The sequence below is a fragment of the Eriocheir sinensis genome, chromosome 3 (assembly GCF_024679095.1).
Source record: "Eriocheir sinensis breed Jianghai 21 chromosome 3, ASM2467909v1, whole genome shotgun sequence".
NCBI classification, from domain to species: Eukaryota; Metazoa; Arthropoda; class Malacostraca; order Decapoda; family Varunidae; genus Eriocheir; species Eriocheir sinensis.
In genome coordinates this window covers 10,185,765-10,202,620 of record NC_066511.1, presented here as the reverse complement: position 1 = coordinate 10,202,620, position 16,856 = coordinate 10,185,765, and the positions used below count along the sequence as shown (strand labels likewise).

The following is a 16,856-nucleotide window of genomic DNA, read 5'->3' as shown; positions in this document are numbered from 1 at the left end:
GACTTAATAAGAGAAGAAAAAAAGTAGATGAGTGAGAAGTAGAATAAGTAGTGGAAAAAAATGCAAGAGGCCGGTCTGCCTAAACAGAGAAGCTCCTATAAACCTAACCTTATCTAACCTCATTATCCATGAACTTAGGTAACTTTTTCTTTAAAGTATCTATCGTAATGGCGCTCACCACATGACTCAAATATGACTGGCGGGTGTTGCCTATTCTTTTACAACGTTTAGAATAAGCTATGTTACACTCAGCATTCCTTCTGAACTTAGCTGCTGGCTCAGTGTTTATTATGCTACCATAAAATATTCTCTCACGATTCTCATCTCTTTACCGTCTTGTTACCGACGGGCTGATCAGTGAAACTATTGTGTGCTGACCTGCCGCCCCTGGGAGCCTATCTTAAAAGAGAGCGTGTGGCGGCCGTGGTCCAACACGGCGTCGTATTTGCAATTGGGAGACGCCCATGATGAAGTCGTGGTCCTTGGAGGCCACTTCCTCCTGCGGCTCGACTTTCAGACAGCAGCCATCGCCCAAGTCCAACATGATTCTCTTTGGCTCAGTGATCTCCTTAAGGCCCCTTTCACACGGGGCCACTTAGAAGCGTTTCTCAGCAGCGCTGCCGCTGGTAAATAATAGAGATGAGTGGAGGCTTTCACAAGCAGCCACGACCACAAAAATGAGCGCTGCAGACGGATTTGAGTGCTTGCCTTCGCCGCCGGTGGCGACCACCAAAAGTAGCACTGCTTGTCACGATACATAGCACTCAATGGAAGCTTTCACACATAGCTGCACAGCGCCACTTTTGGAGCAGCGCGTGCGTGGCGCAACTGTAGCGCTGCTAACGCCCGACTCAATTTTAGCAGCGATGCTAAGTGGCTTCGTCTGAAAGAGGCCTTAGAAGCGCTGCTAAAATTGAGTCATCGAACCAATCACACGATTATGGTCATCCACTTGCAGACAAGGATGCTTGCAGAGTCGCCTTTTTGGCGGGTACCGATGGCAGCTCCAGCACCAGCCGGAGCGCCTCGTCCTTGCAGGGACTGAGCAGCCTCTTGTTTGATACACGATGCACTGGCGCGGGATTCATCTCTGAGTAGACACAGCCCAGCTCTCCAGGAGGTAAGGTGCTGCTAAAGACGATATTTTCGAGGAGCTTGGAGGTAGTAACGTTCGCATCTGAGCTTAGAGTTGGTGGTCAGTATCGTGAAAAAAAAACAGAAAGATATATAATATGAATCTAAAAGAAAAAACGCGCGCGAGCACGCACGCAGGCAGCCACGCACACGCGCACGCATGCACGGATGTATGCACACACACACACACACACACACACACACACACACACACACACACCCTGTGTGTGAGTGGTCTCAGTCCTACCCAAAGATCGGTACTATGAGCTCTGTTGTGCTCTTCCGTAGGGGAACGGCTGGCTGTCTCGAGAGAGACCCGCAGCACACCAAAAGGTGAATTACACACACACACACACACACACACACACACACACACACACACACACACACACCGCTCCGGTAGTTAATAAGGTAGCTCAATCGGCTAGAGCGCCGCACTGCAAGTCTTCACAGCCAAACAGGCGGCGGTTCGAGCCCCGCTCAGGCCGGATTCCTACCGTTGACTAGGAGTGGTTACTGTCCCCCCTTGAGCAAGGGGGACGGGGTGTGTGGTGTGTGAGGTCCTGGTAGTACCCAGAGATCGACGATAATGAGCATGCACTTGTTCGTGTCGGGAAGGTACCTGCTGGCGAAAGCGAGTCCAACTCGTGATCACGCCGTGGTGAATTACAAACACACACACACACACACACACACACACCTTATATATACGTATATATATATATATATATATATATATATATATATATATATATATATATATATATATATATATATATATATATATATATATATATATATATATATATATATATATATATATATATATATATATATATATATATATATATATATATATATATATATATATATATATATATATATATATATATATATATATATATATATATATATATATATATATATATATATATATATATATATATATATATATATATATATATATATATATATATATATATATATATATATATATATATATATATATATATATATATATATATATATATGAGTAGACAAAAGATCAAAAAATATCTGAATAATGGCAATTTCATTTGAGAGCTCCACCTGGATTATGCACCTTTCCAGATATGTCTCTTTCACAAACAAAAAATAATAATAATAATAATAATAAAACAGGACAACCACAGTCAAGGGCAAACATGAGAAAAAAAAGAAAAAAACTAACAACAATACAATAAAAAAATAAGATGGGTGCAATTTCAACTGAAGCACGTGTCCCAAAGCTGGGGCAAAGTGTGTGAGTGAGTGGGTGGGAGCACAAGAAAGGGTGAGGCGGGACGGACAGAACCAAGTGAGTGTGGGATTACAAGACAGTAAATGCGTGCAAGAGCTGGACACAGCAGCGTGTAGCGACTACGTAAGCTGAGGCACAATAACCTGTACTCACCGAAGGAGGAGAAAGCTACGAAGAGCGCCAGACAGACCGCGATGAGGGGCGGGGCGGGCCTGGCCACCGCCGCCGCCCTCTTCGTGGCTACAGCGGGACCCATCGCGGAGGCAACGGCCTTCTCGAGCACGTGTCTTGCTTCACAACACTCACCCGCGGACTCTTTTGATACGTCACTCTCAAGACAGGTCACTCGCTGCTTGACTTTCTATTGAAACTTGAAGACATTCCCTCCGCCACAACTTCCGTCCTTTAAAAGTTTCACTCAGATATTCAGCTGTTCGTTTTTCTCTCTATTCTTTTTTCTATCTACCGTGCTACATTGATATAGTTTATGGCCGTCCTCATATACTTTTACTGGTTACTTTCAGTTTTCACTTCGTTATTCCGTCACTTAGTTCTTGAAGCAGTGTTTACGATGTATCAATATCTTTAAGTTTATATTCCATTGCTGACTGGCTGTTTTTGCAGTTCTGCATTGCCACTCTCATTACCTAGTCAATAACAACAATTATTAAATCAACAGCCATACTTAACACCCACATGCTCGTCGGTCGCTTCTCATTATATTTTTTCTTCCTTTAGAAATATGTTTTTCCGTACAGCACCTTTCCACGACAGCCACGCCACGCTCTTTTTCTTTTTCTTTTTTTACTTCGGCGAATTTCTCTTGCCGCCAGTTTCTCTCGCCGCGTCGCTGGACTTTGTCACAATTGATCGATTACTTTATTCCCTCCACAGTGTTTGTCACCCTCCTACCCCCACACCCCTACCCCCCTCTCCTACACCACCACCGCTGCGACTTCCCTCTCTTCTCCCTCCTTTACCCTGGTCTCGGCATTTCTTTTACGCGCCTTTCTCTCCTTCCGCTCCTTTCCTCTGCACCTCCCCTCCCTCAGCCGTGTTTTCCTCCCGATGTGTTCTTCCCTTCCTTTGTCCCAGTCCTTCCCTCCTCTTGCTGCTTCTGCTCTTCTCTTCTCATCAAACCTCTCTCTCCCTTCTCTCTGTTCTCCTCGCGCCGGTTTTCTCCCTTTGTTGTTTTTGCTCTCAGGCTCATTCGGTTTTCTGCTCTGCTCCTCTCTTCCCTACCTTGTCCTTCCCTCTGTTCTTGGCCCCTTCTTTGACTCTTTGTCTTGTCTTCCCTTCAGCCTCATCTTTCCCCCACCTTCCTCTTTTGTCTTTCAATGTTCTCCCTTCACTCATCTTCCTTTTCTATATCCCTTACATGTCACCCTTCTACCTGTTTGCATCACCACCGTTCCCTTCTGCCCCTCACCATGCTTTACATTTCACCTGTTCATTTCCCCCTACCTTTCTCTTCTTTCATTTAATGTTTCCTTTTCTTTCAGTTCTTTTTTTATTATTCCCTTGCCTTCTTTCTCTACTTTCACTGGTTTCTACTTTCGCCTGTTCTTTTCCCAGCCTTCCTCTTCTATCATGCTTTCAATCCCCTTTGTTCTTTTCTCTGCTTCCTTCTCCCGTTTTCCCAAGTTTCCCCAGCCTCTCTGTTCTTACCCTCACCCCCACCTTTTCACTCTCTGCCCTGTATCATGTTTTCCTTTCCTTATGTTCTTGCATCCGCTTTCCTCTCCCATCTTCCCAAACAACCCCTTCCTCCCTGTTCCAACGCTCACCCAAAGGTTTTCACTTTCACCTGTTCTTTCCCCATCATTCCTAGGTTTTCACTTTCGCCTGTTCTTTTCTCAGCCTTCCTCTTCTACCCTGTGTCATGTTTTCATTCCCCTTTGTTCTTTTCTCCGTTTCCCTCTTCCATCTTCCCAAGTTTTCCTTTCGTCCCTGTTCTCACGCTCACCCCGAGACCCCAAATCATCGCCATCTCCACCAAGTCACCTTCACGGCCGACACGAGCAGTCTTGCCGTAGCTCTGGGGCGCCTCCTCTATAGTGCCTTAGTTTCCCCTTGCCATCTTTACGCTGAAAGTTTGCCAGATTCCGGAAGATCACTAGATAAAATCTTTCCCCGGAATATTAATATACGACACCTAGGCTTGGAAAGTTTGGCATTAGGGCGACGGGGAGAATGGGTTAGCCGGTCCAATTTAAGAATGCCGCCTATTTTTTGTTCCGTCTCGGCGAGCCATTTGCATGTAATAAGTCCTTCTATCTGCGAGGGAACAGCGAGGCAATATTTGAATAATGCGACAATATCAAGCGGACAAGTTTCTGCTGGAGGGGAAGATACGGGGGGCGAGGAAAGACAGGGAGACTTGAGACTTGGCTCACTCATCAAGCCACTCTACATCCTCCTCCTCCACCACCACCACCGCCACCACCACCACCCGTTTCCTTCCGCCGCCGTCAAGCTGGATTCGTACTCGTTATATGGCATGGTTCCTTTGTCTGTGTGTGTGTGTGTGTGTGTGTGTGTGTGTCTCTCTCTCTCCTCGTGCTAGTGTTTCCGATGGCGTTACTGTTTCTTCAGACCTAATAAACTAAAGATCACCCTACATGAGCATACACTGGAGAAACACTAAACATGTATCTAGTGTTGTGCTTGCGTGACCAAAATCAGACATGCGTTGTTCAGATATTAACGATTCACAAAACTATACAGGGCAATTTTAAGGCAGTATTACTAAACGTTTCGTCGCCCAAGTACGCATATTTGCCAAGGCTTTCGTAGGAGTTTTGTGCATTTCCAGGAGTAGTTTTATGACCCTGGTGGTAAGTTTGGCCTTTCCTCTGTACCGTGAACCTAAAGAAACACTCATTAGAACCCGGTTGATCCCCTCTCTAACCCTAAGAAATACTGATGTGAGAAGCGAAAGTGTCTTATAATACCAACCTTAGTGTTGCTTAACTAACGGTGGTTTATAAATGTTTTGTGTCCGGCTTCTACTCGTTACTTGGATCCTGTGAGACAATGCTAACGCTAATGCTGACACTATACATCTCACCCTCATAAACTCCCTTCAGCCTCCTCATTTCATCTCGCCTTAAGTAGCATCATTTTGTCAACACACACACACACACACACACACACAGAGAGGAGCAGGAACGTCTAAGCAGGTGTTAGTAAGCATCCAGGCAGCAGGCAGGTAAGGTCGTTGGGAGTGGCGGTAAAGCGGCGGAGTTGGAATCGCGCGCGGCTCCTCCCGGCTCGGCGGCCACGTGGCTCGGTGCAGTCTGTGTCTCTCACCTTCACCGCCGAGTCTTTGCCTTCCTTCCTTTCCCTTCCTCCACGTGTTGTCTCTAAATATACGGGCACTTCTTTTATTGCTGTACGTACGTCTCCTTTTCTTTTCTTTTATTTTTTTTGCTTGTTTTTGCCTTGGTCCACTTGTTTATCATGAATGTGATGGAGTTGGATTAAGTATTACCACAATGATTACGTGTTGGTTTGATGTTTCCTGATACGTTTTTCTTAATGTTTTCTATGTTCTTTGTCATACTCCCACTGCTAATTTTGTAACTTAGGATACGGGTTTAATTGATATTATTATTAACGATTTTTTTTTCTATTCGTGCTGACGTGTCTTCTCTATGCTCCACCCTTGAACAGTCAACAATCACTCTTTCGACGACTTTCAACTGATATGCGTGTTGCCTACGACGATCGACCGCTGCCAAACTTATTACACATTAAAATAGTGTCTTATTTTCCTTCTTCAAGTTTCAATGTAGTTACGTGGCTTGAACTCTACAATAATGTTCATCGCAGCTTCTTCCTTTTAAAACTCGATTTACAGAAGAGACCAAACAAGAAATGACTTTATATCGTATTTAATTTACAATAAAATGGAGTAATTCCCATCACATCTTAAAAAATGTTGACATTAAGATATTTTACTCAGCGTTGAATTGTTAAAGTGATGCATTCAATGACTGTCCTGAATCATGTAATCGAACAGCATTATCCTTGAGTAGCTAATGACATCTGAAAAGAATATAATCTTAAAACTCACAGCTCCCGATCCATACTGAGAATTCTCGTAGTAACATCAGTAAGGGCTGCCCGCACTGTTTTCCCGCTCGTTATCGCCGAGGCCACCGCCAGCCACCCTCGTCGCCCAGCACCCACTACAACTATGCTACATGTAACTGCATCCTCTGTGAGTGGCTCAAGATCTTTGTTGAACACTTCCAACACACTTTCAAGATGCCAAAACTTTTTTCATAGAGAAAACACTTAAAAGCTAAATCAGTGAACCATTACCTTTGAATGAGCTAATGGTTTATTTATAGCAAACACTTAACTTTTACATAAGCAGGAAAAATCGTTTATTTCTCATCATTGTCTCACTATAATTAAATCATTATAATTCCATTAGGTGAGCCAAGTGGCACATCTGAAGCTGCAGGTTGACGATAAAGACTTTTCAATTGGACGAACACTGCGGGGGAGGAAGCGAGGCAACCAGACACCATAGGCAGCACAGGCTGTCTGCCCCAGCCTGCACCACGCTGCAGACAGGAGGCGGCAAGGCAGCACCGAGGCAGGTGACGCACAGCAGCACTACCTTCGTGTCAGTTTAAGCGTTGCACATGAGCCTGGTCAACGTAGGGTCAATCAAGCCAAGATTGCACCTACACTCTGTTTCCAAAACTTCAAATCCATTTTTCTATGCACTATTTTGCAATATTTTTAAGTCCTCTGAATGAAACCAATAGCAACGAAGCTCAAGTGTGCGCGAAGCAAACTGGGTGAGAAATGAAATACCAGAGTAGAAGACCCGAGTAAATATAAAGAGAGAAAAGTAAGACAGGGAAAGTGGAAGTCAGAAACAAGATATACGTGAAAAAACAAGCGGTAAAAAGGGTGCCAGTATGAGGACAATAGTTCTGTTGAGGATTGTTGAGAGGACGCCTAACCCGTCGGGCGGCAGCGCACGTTAGCGTAGCGCGTGAGTGAGGCCAGAGGGGCGGTGCGTGTGTGCACACCACCACCTTCCCCACGATACTAACGCGGCTCGCATCTGCGTCCATGCCAGAGTGCCGCGCGTCCCCCAGCACGCGGCACCCATCTCCTGCCATCCCTCAGCCTCACTCCTGGCCCTCACTCAGCGGGTGCCGGTGTGCACTCCTCACACTGGATGCCTCTACACACCCTCACCCTCACGCACCAGGCACAGCACAAGGGTCAGCCACTAAGGCATGTAAATCAAATCTCTAGAAAGGGAACTGAGTATTGCTCAAGGAAAGGAAAAGAGAGATCGACGCTGGATATAGTTATAATGAATAAGTAATACAACAAATGGTTAAGAGAACAGAGAAAAATAGATGACATAATAAAAGCAACTAATTTCATGAGACGGCAATGCTCAGGACACACGTATAGGAACGATAACAACAAATGGACAATTCCTAAGAGTTAGAATGGAAAATAACTTCTGTAAAAAGACCCAAGGGAAGGCCATTCAGTAGATCATGTGATGGAATGAAGAAGTTTACGGAACGCTCACATCAAAATTGTAATCTAGAAGCACACGACGGGAAATATCGAAACACGCGAGGAGAGACCTATGTCCTGTAGTGGCCTCACACACACACACACACACACACACACACACACACACACACACACACACACACACACTGCAGCTCTAGGGCTGCCTGGCACTTCATGAAATAAACCGTTTATTATTATTATTATTATTATTATTATTATTATTATTATTATTATTATTATTATTATTATTATTATTATTATTATTATTATTATTATTATTATTATTATTATTATTACACTGATGCTAACGCTCGCATAAACCCACACTTCCTTGTGTGCGTGTGTGTGTGTGTGTGTGTGTGTGTGTGTGTGTGTGTTTACGTTTTCCGCCTATTGCGCTGACAGGCTTTCTTGGTGGAGCCTGATGGTCGGCCCCAGCCCGTCGTGGCGCAGGCATGTGTTTATAGTGGCGCCATCTTGCTTGGATCATGCTACACCCCGGAGCTCATCACTGATCCACTCTCTTTTAGAGAGAGAATCTAGAGTCCGGGTTGATAGGTGGTATTCTGGACATGTGGGTAGTCTTAGGACACTCGGCGGTGATTGAAAAAATCCACCTAGTGGCACCGGGCGGGACGTGAACCCGCGTCTTCCTGGACACGGCACCGTCACGCTATCCACTCAGCCACCGCCTCCCCTGTGTGTGTGTGTGTGTGTGTGTGTGTGTGTGTGTGTGTGTGTGTGTGTGTGTGTGTGTGTGTGTGTTTCTGTGTGTGTGTGTGTGTGTGTGTGTGTGTGTGAATAGCTATAGTATGATGGAAGCAAACGGAATATACACTAAAATTGATAAAAGTAGTGTGCTGATTTTTTTATTGTGCTATGATGTAATAATTATGTCTTACTGAGGTAAAGACAGGGCAGTCTGTGTGTGTCCCCGGCTACGTGTCGTACCGCAGTCGAGTGGTCGGGTCAGCGGAGCGTGGGGGTGTGGTGGTGTGTGTCAGGAACTGCCTCGCCCATTTGGTGCAGGACGTGAATCTTAGTATCGGTCACCAGGTATGGTTAAGATTTGGAAGTATGTCTCGTTTGTTTTTTGCATTTTGCTACATACCACCCAGTGACTCCCCATACTTTTCGACTGCATCCTTCGCCGCTGTTCAGGAGAAGTTGTCTTCCAGCTGTGGGGTAAATGAGTACATCATTATAGGGGATATGAATGCTCGTTTTGGTAACACAGTGAGGCATCTAGTTACCCACATTCCCAACAGTGAAAGGTTTTCATATCCAGTCATACCCGATGATATCAGCGTGGCTAATGTTAATGCTGAATTTTTGACAGCTTTATGTGTTGAGAATAAAATGCTTGTGGTGAATGATCTCAAAACTCTGGATAATTACTACGCGGGTGATAAAAGTTTTAGAAGGAATGGTGTATGGGTGTCAGAAATAGATACATGTGTGGCGACTTATAATGTTATGAGGTATATAAAAGATTTTCGTGTGCTTCAGCAGAGTGGCTTACCGTCTGACCATGCCCCCCTCTCGTTAACTGTCACCTGCACAGGTGTGAGCCTTGGGCACTTGCTCGAGCGGGCTGCTTCGCTAGGGGGCCACCCAACATCGCACAATAACGCTTCCAGGGGTAGGCTCACCACCATCCCGGTGCGTTTTGCTGATACTGATGGACAGATGTTTGCTAACAACGTTGTTGATGTTGACATAGATGTCGATGCGCACGCTGACATCAATGGTTTTGCAGATGCTATGGCCGTTGAATTGCATAGATGTGCTGTCCAGAGTAAGTGTAGACAAGATGCAGCGCAGGAAAATGAAGGCCTTGGTAAATGGGAGAGAATTTTGCAGGACAAAGATGATACTAGAGTATGGCGAGCCGTAGATTGGAGGGGCAATGTTAATATATCAGCACATAGTAATGATAGAGGACCTATAGTAATGAAGATTTTAAAGTACATTTTGAGAGCATACTCATCCTTCCACAACTCCCTCACGATGATGACATTACAACAGATGTAAACATTCCTATTTTGGATGACCCCATTTCTCCAACAGAGGTTTGTGATAAGATTCGGAGCCTGCGGCCCGTCGAGGCCAGCGTCCCGGGTGGACTTTCCCCTGGTATCTTCTCACTGTTACCTGCACATTTGATACTGACGGTAGTTGCCCTTTTTAACAAAGTGTTTTAAGTGGTCTGTACCCCGTACCCTAGACTAGGGCCAAAATGTTCACTATTTTCAAGAAGGAAGACAGGAACAATCCAGATAATTATCGGGGTATTAGTGTCACGAACTCTATTGCAAAGTTGTACGACATGATTATTTGTGAACGCCTGTATCAGTGGTTCAGGCCGTGCCGGGAGCAGGCTGGGGCGCAACAGAAGCACATTGCCACATTGCGCCTCATTACTGACTCAGCAAGGAGGGAAAAAAATATATGTAGTGTTTATCGACTTTTTCTAAAGCGTATGACGTAATGCCAAGGCACACACTGCTCAGGACACTCAAACGCTTGGGGTGCGGAGTGGTTATGTTGGCGGCGATCATTGCCATGTACCGCGTGACGGAGTGTTGTGGGGTGTGCTGTTGTTACTTCCACGGTGGGGGTCAGGCAGGGCCTGTCTACATCATATCTCCTCTTTGTAATTTACGTTGATGAGTTGATAAAAATTATGAAAACTAGGTGCGGATGTGAAACTTTTATCGATTGGCCACATATTTTTTTATTTATGGATGACACGGTGCTACTCTCCACATCAAGGCCAAACATTCAACTTAAGTTAAGTATATTAAAAGAATTTTGTGAAGAGTATGGCATGAGAATTAATGCAGAAAAGACAAAGTTCTACGTGATCAGCGGCGGGCCAGGCGACGCCGAGCCGCTGCGTGTGGACGGTCTGGTGGTGCAACACTGCACCAGCTACACGTATCTGGGAAGTCCCTTCACGTGCGACGGTTCGCCGTCGTCTGCCGTCAAGGTGCACGCGCAAAACAAAATATGTCATGTGCTGAAGTTTGTGTCTTTCATATGTAAAAATAATGACATATCTTTTATTGTGAAACGTCGCTTGTTTGATGCTGCTCTCATGTCAGCACTATTATATGGTTGGGACTCGTGGGTGTGCGCCGATGTAAAACCTGTCGTCAAATTGTATAACTGGGCTATGAAGGAGTTACTCGGGGTGAGGAAGACTAACAGCTAATCTCGTGTGTTACGCGGAGTTGGGTTACCCTTCCTTACCGGACCTTGTCATGCATAGGCAGCACAAATTCTACTATAATATGTGGTTAGAATGACATGACTTGATCGACGACCCTCTGTCCTTTGCCATTAGAACCGCAATTACCTTGAACACCCCAGCTGGTAAGCTTGTGTCCAGCATGACACGTGACAAAATCCCACACATGTCCGCACTGGCACGGAATGTTCACGACGCCACTGCCGAGTCTCACACATCAAGGTGTACTACATAAGAACTATTAATCCGCATTATGTAACACACAATGTATACAGTGAACGACACACAGTAAACGATCGCCACAGAATATCCTTCACCATAGTCTTGCCAAAGAAACAGGTCGTTGAAATAGGCGCGGACGTGGCCGCCTTCCCGTCGAGGAACGGCTGTGTGAGTGTGGTGACGTGCAGTCTGAGCAACACGTAGTGGAGACGTGCCCTCGCACACAACGAATTAAGGACATGCACGGTTTTACTAAACTGCATCAGGTTTTCAGTGATTTTACAAATAGTGTCACGTGTAAAGTAATTCACGACATCCTAAGCACCGACCAGTAACACGCATTCCTGTTTCAGATGCCGCCCTTCCTTCCTTCTTATTAGTGCTTTAGAGACATTTTGTATTGTATTATCTTATCTATCATTCTGTTCTGGATGATCTTATGTTTTCGTTCTTTTAGAGCTTTTATTCCCTTGCACTGATGCATTTCTTAGTTTATTGCGAGTTCATTTTATGTCTTTTACAATTGAAAAACTTTTCTTTCCATTCTCACGGGTATAAGGTATAGTAGATCGTCATTTTTAAAATGTGTGTTATATTTTACTTTTCTCTTTAAAAATGTTTACTTCCTCACGATTATATATTTTTGGGGGCTGTAGTTTGTTTCTCCAGTGAGTTTGCTCGTATATCATAAATGCAGAGTGGTTTTATATTTTAATGTTTATTGTCTTTATTTTTATCATTAACGATGTTTATCTCCTCGCAATTTGCTCAGTGGACCTCTTGTATTTATATCGTGTGAGTGAATAACTGTTTGTACAAAGTGGTGTTATATTTTATTGTTTGTTGTGTTTTATTTTTACGTCGTTTGAAGATGTTTACTTCCTTGCAATTGTAATTTTCTTTTTGGACTGCAGTTTGTTTTGTCCCGTGAGTTTTAAATTGTTAGTACAGAGTGTTTTATATCTTTAGCTATTTTTTTTTTTTTTAAGAAAGCTGTGGTCAATAAACATATCTATCTCTCTACCTATGTGTGTGTGTGTGTGTGTGTGTGTGTGTGTGTGTGTGTGTGTGTGTGTGTGTGTGTGTGTGTGTGTGTGTGTGTGTGTGTGTGTGTGCGTGTGTGTGTGTGTGTGTGTATGCAATACTAGTTAATGAGAGGCACAAATCTATTGCAACTTTCTCTTAATAAAAGTTAAAAAATAATACAGACTGCAGGAAGCAGCAGCTCGCCTCCTGTTGAAACATTAATGAATCGGCTTATGTTGGAACAATACTGTATGATTGTTTTACTTAACGGGATTTTTCTCCTCGTATCGTTGAGCTTAAATAAGAATAAACAAAAGCAGGCTCGATGTCATCTAGTCAGCTGCTTGCCCAACCATTCAGCTGGGGAAAATGGCTTTATCATGTTTTTGTAGGGCATTTCGTATTGTCAATCACTGATAGAATTCCTTTCCTATCAACACTGTAACATTTGATTAGTTTTGCATCACTAAGTTCGTCCAGTGCACCTCTCCGTTTATAAAAGATCTTGGGCGACGCCGATGCACCTCTGCTGCTTTAAAATGTTTACTCTTTGGCGGCACTTCTGCGGCGAGGCCCCGACCCTTCTTTTTTTTTTTTTTTTTTTGCGCCGGTAGGCGGTAGTCCGGTGGGGCCTGGGTGCCTGATGGTCGGTCTCCAGGTGGGGGCCTGATGGGGGCTTCCAGGTCAGCCAGCCGGCGCAGGGCAGTAGTGGTGTTGATAGTTCATCTTGCATTGGCTGCTGCCCCAGGAACTCGTACTTCTGGCTTTGACGGCTCCTCTCAAGAGTCCGGGGGTGATGGGTCTTCAGGACAGCAGCATGGGTAGTTTTAAGCCACCAAAGACCGAAAAAAAAGTGGCGAGGTAAGTGATTCGAAAACCCGCGTCGTCCATCACGCGGCGAATGTCGGTCCAGTACGCTATCACTTCGGCCACCGCCTACAGCGGTTACAGCATGAACCCAAGCCTGGCCGAAGGAGCAGCCCAAGGTGCGGTGTGACATCAATGGACGCGTGCCAAAGGATGTAGGAGGATTCTCTGCCATTATGATCGCTTAAAATGACCACATGAATGCCTCAGACAAACTACTTGCCATATATAAATAAATAGGACGCGAAGATCTGTCGCAAATTCAAGGAGTCATGAGCAAGATTTCAAAAGCTGAGCAGACTCGGGCAGTGTCGTGTTGCCGAACGTTATGCGAGATTTCGTCATTCTTTTCTTTCCTGCAGTGGTGGTATGCACCGCACAGAAACTATACAAACCGCATCATTATATTCTTTTCTTAAGTGCGAGCTATCCTGCATCATGGAATTATATGTCATATGAGAAGTGGGAAAGCTTAACTCTATTAGGCGCGACGTTAGACTCTAAGCTCTCTCTCCACCCGAAATTGACCTCTCTTTTGGCCACTCTTTACTTTTGTCTGTTGTGAGAGCGGTGAGTAGCGGACTTTTTTTTCTACACGGTTTTTGTTGTCCTTGAGCCGTCTCCTTTGTTGTAAAAAAATAAATAAAAAAAAGCTAACATTCGAGTCTCACTTGCTGAATCAATCTCTCAGAAAATTGGTCTTTTCATTTTTATTGCCACATTTCGAGTACTGCTCCCCTGTTTTCTCTCTGCTGTAGACTCCGATATGAAGCTCTTGAATCGGGCGTTCAATCAGATCAAGTTTTTGCTACCTAATCTAGATATAAATCTTGAACATCGCCGCATTGTTGTCTCTGTTACTCTGTTGTATAAGATCTTTAACAATCATAACCATCCTTTACATTCTAAACTTCCTCCATCTTTTCTTCAGTCTCGTTTCACAAGGTTTGCTTCAAATCTCAATGATTTGGCATTTTCAGCTGTACGTTTTAATACTTCCCAATTTTCTAGAAGCTTTGTTCCCTGTATAACTAAATTGTGGAGCCAGCTTCCAAATAATGTTGTTAAAGCTGAAAATTTGCAGTTATTTAAGAACAGAGTTAATAGTTTTTTACTAAGGTGACTTGCTCTTTCCTACAGTTAATGTCTCCCCCTCAGGGACCCTTATTGGGTATAGAGTTCCATGAACTCTCCAGAGGGACTGACATTCTTGGCCTATAATAATAATAATAATAATAATAATAATAATAATAATAATAATAATAATAATAATAATAATAATAATAATAAATAACCTGACCGGAAAAAACGTAAACAAAATGAAGAGCTCTGCACATATATACTTGCGAAAGCTTTACTGCCATGTTTACTGTATAAGTTACATAGGAATACATAGGAAGAACAGACACCAGAAGACCTGTCGGTCTATGGCGAGTGTGTCTGTTTACTACCGCTAATACTAGTAATCAACGTGTTGTAGGACAGGACAGAATAGATGAAGGCTCCTCCCCACCCACTTCTCCCTCCGGCAACGTGCCGGCAGGAAATAGTTAGAAGAGAACACCATGTACCTTTAAGGAAGAAAGCGACCATGAGAGTATGCCCAGCCCATTAAACCAATGTCACTATTTATGCATAAAAGATAGTCTTCTGCCCTGATCTTAGGAAATAAACTTAAAACAATCACGTTTTAACTAAAAGTAAACTACGAAACATGAATTAACCTGCCTAATGTGTACCCTATGACTAGGTCTACATTCAACTTTCCTATTCCTAATGTTGCTCGAGGTCAAAACGTGTGAAAATAGTAATTAATGAAATGTTATGCAAATATTTTTTGTGACATTATCAGAGCGCCACACCCTGACCATTTCTGCGGCTATAGGTTACTCTTAGCGGAAGCAAGGCCCTGTCCTTAACAACCATAGGTTAGGTTTAAAAGGGGTTCTCTTAGTCAGTGAATACTCGGAGTGGCAGCGCCGTGTATAGTGGTGGCGAAGTTCGCCATCTTGAATTTGGTGTGCTCCATTAAATTTGTCAAAAGAACTCCATGTCCGTAATCCTTTTGTATTTTAGTTTCTATAGAGAAAACCGTTCGATTTGTTTAACTCATTTCTTAATGCTCTCTCAAATGGTGATAGGCATTGTTTCTGTCACAACCGTCAATAATTTATTTTTCGTTTCAATCAAATAAAATAAATTTTATAGAGGTTTTCACTGGAAAAAAAATACTCACCATTTTACAAAGGCATCAAAATTAGAGTGAAAAAATCAAATTAATATGAAAAACTGAACCCAACCACAAAATGCATATTTGCCACCAAAATATCTGAGAAGTAATTACATTTTTTATTCTATATAAACCAACAACACGGCCCTAATACGACGTCTGTAACCATTAATTAATCTTATGCGTGACCACCAAAACTGGAAAACCTTCATCAGATATACGCATGACGGCTCCAATAGGCGCACCTAACAGCACCAAATGTGGGGCACAAACTTGGCGGAGGGACTGCTTTTTGAGGGCCATTGAAGGCAGCGGGCTATACATAAAGTAGCCTATCCGGATATTTTGTTTTTATTTACTAATGATCCACGAGACATCCTAGAGTTAAATCAAAGTATGTGCTTATCTCTGTATTCATTCATACACACACTGGTAATATTTCTGTGGGGTCTGATTCACTTATTAGAGTGAAATTCTATTGTGAAAAAGTCACAAATTCGTGTCACTAGTAAAAATGAAACTAATAATTTAAATTTTGCCACCATGAAATATACACAAATAGATAAATATGAAAGCTCACGAAGTCACAATAAGTGACATCACCTGCTTCGCGCAGTAAAAATATGCTATTTCAGGTATCTAATACCCTCAAAATGGCGTGCCCGCTGCTTCTGGCCTCGGAGCTACAGCCTCAACGTTGCCAGATTGTCGTACTCAGCCGATTATATTTCCCGACTTCCTACCCCAAACTGTCTTCTGGGCTAAAATAACGAAACTAATTTATAGTTATCGTTAAGAATTAAATTCTGATGTTTCTTGGCAATAGTTAGGCGTCAGAAACCGGTAAATACTATGCTCTGAGTGCGACAATCTGGCAACGGTGGCTATACGTATTTTCATATTATTGTTCTGTTGTTTATTCAGTGTTGTGTTCAAGAAAAAGAATACTCATAATTTTAGTTAGCTTTTGGTTATGAGAATTTTTTAGCAAAATACAATTACAACGTTACCTCCTCTACCTTAGGAAATGTCCTGAATCCTGGATCGGCTATGGTGATGTTAGGTGCGCCTATTAACAATCATTTCCTGAGATGTGCATTTGGAGTACGTGTTGGAATTCTAGTTTCGTCAACTTGAAAGGAAATGACAACATTACAAATGCTTTGGCATGAAGACATCTTGTGAAATACATTAATAAATATCACAAAAACGTGCTCTCTCTCTCTCTCTCTCTCTCTCTCTCTCTCTCTCTCTCTCTCTCTCTCTCTCTCTCTCTCTCTCTG

The 16,856-nt window shown here is 43.3% G+C and overlaps 1 long non-coding RNA gene across 1 annotated transcript in view; it reads right to left on the bottom strand.

Moving 5' to 3' along the window:
• Positions 1–8,828: 8,828 nt before the first annotated feature.
• LOC127004924 (uncharacterized) overlaps positions 8,829–16,856 on the bottom strand; it is a 45,185-nt gene continuing 37,157 nt past the window's right edge. Inside the window, exon 3 of the long non-coding RNA XR_007758111.1 lies at positions 8,829–9,153. This is a non-coding gene — a long non-coding RNA (uncharacterized LOC127004924). The remainder of the gene's footprint in view (positions 9,154–16,856) is intronic.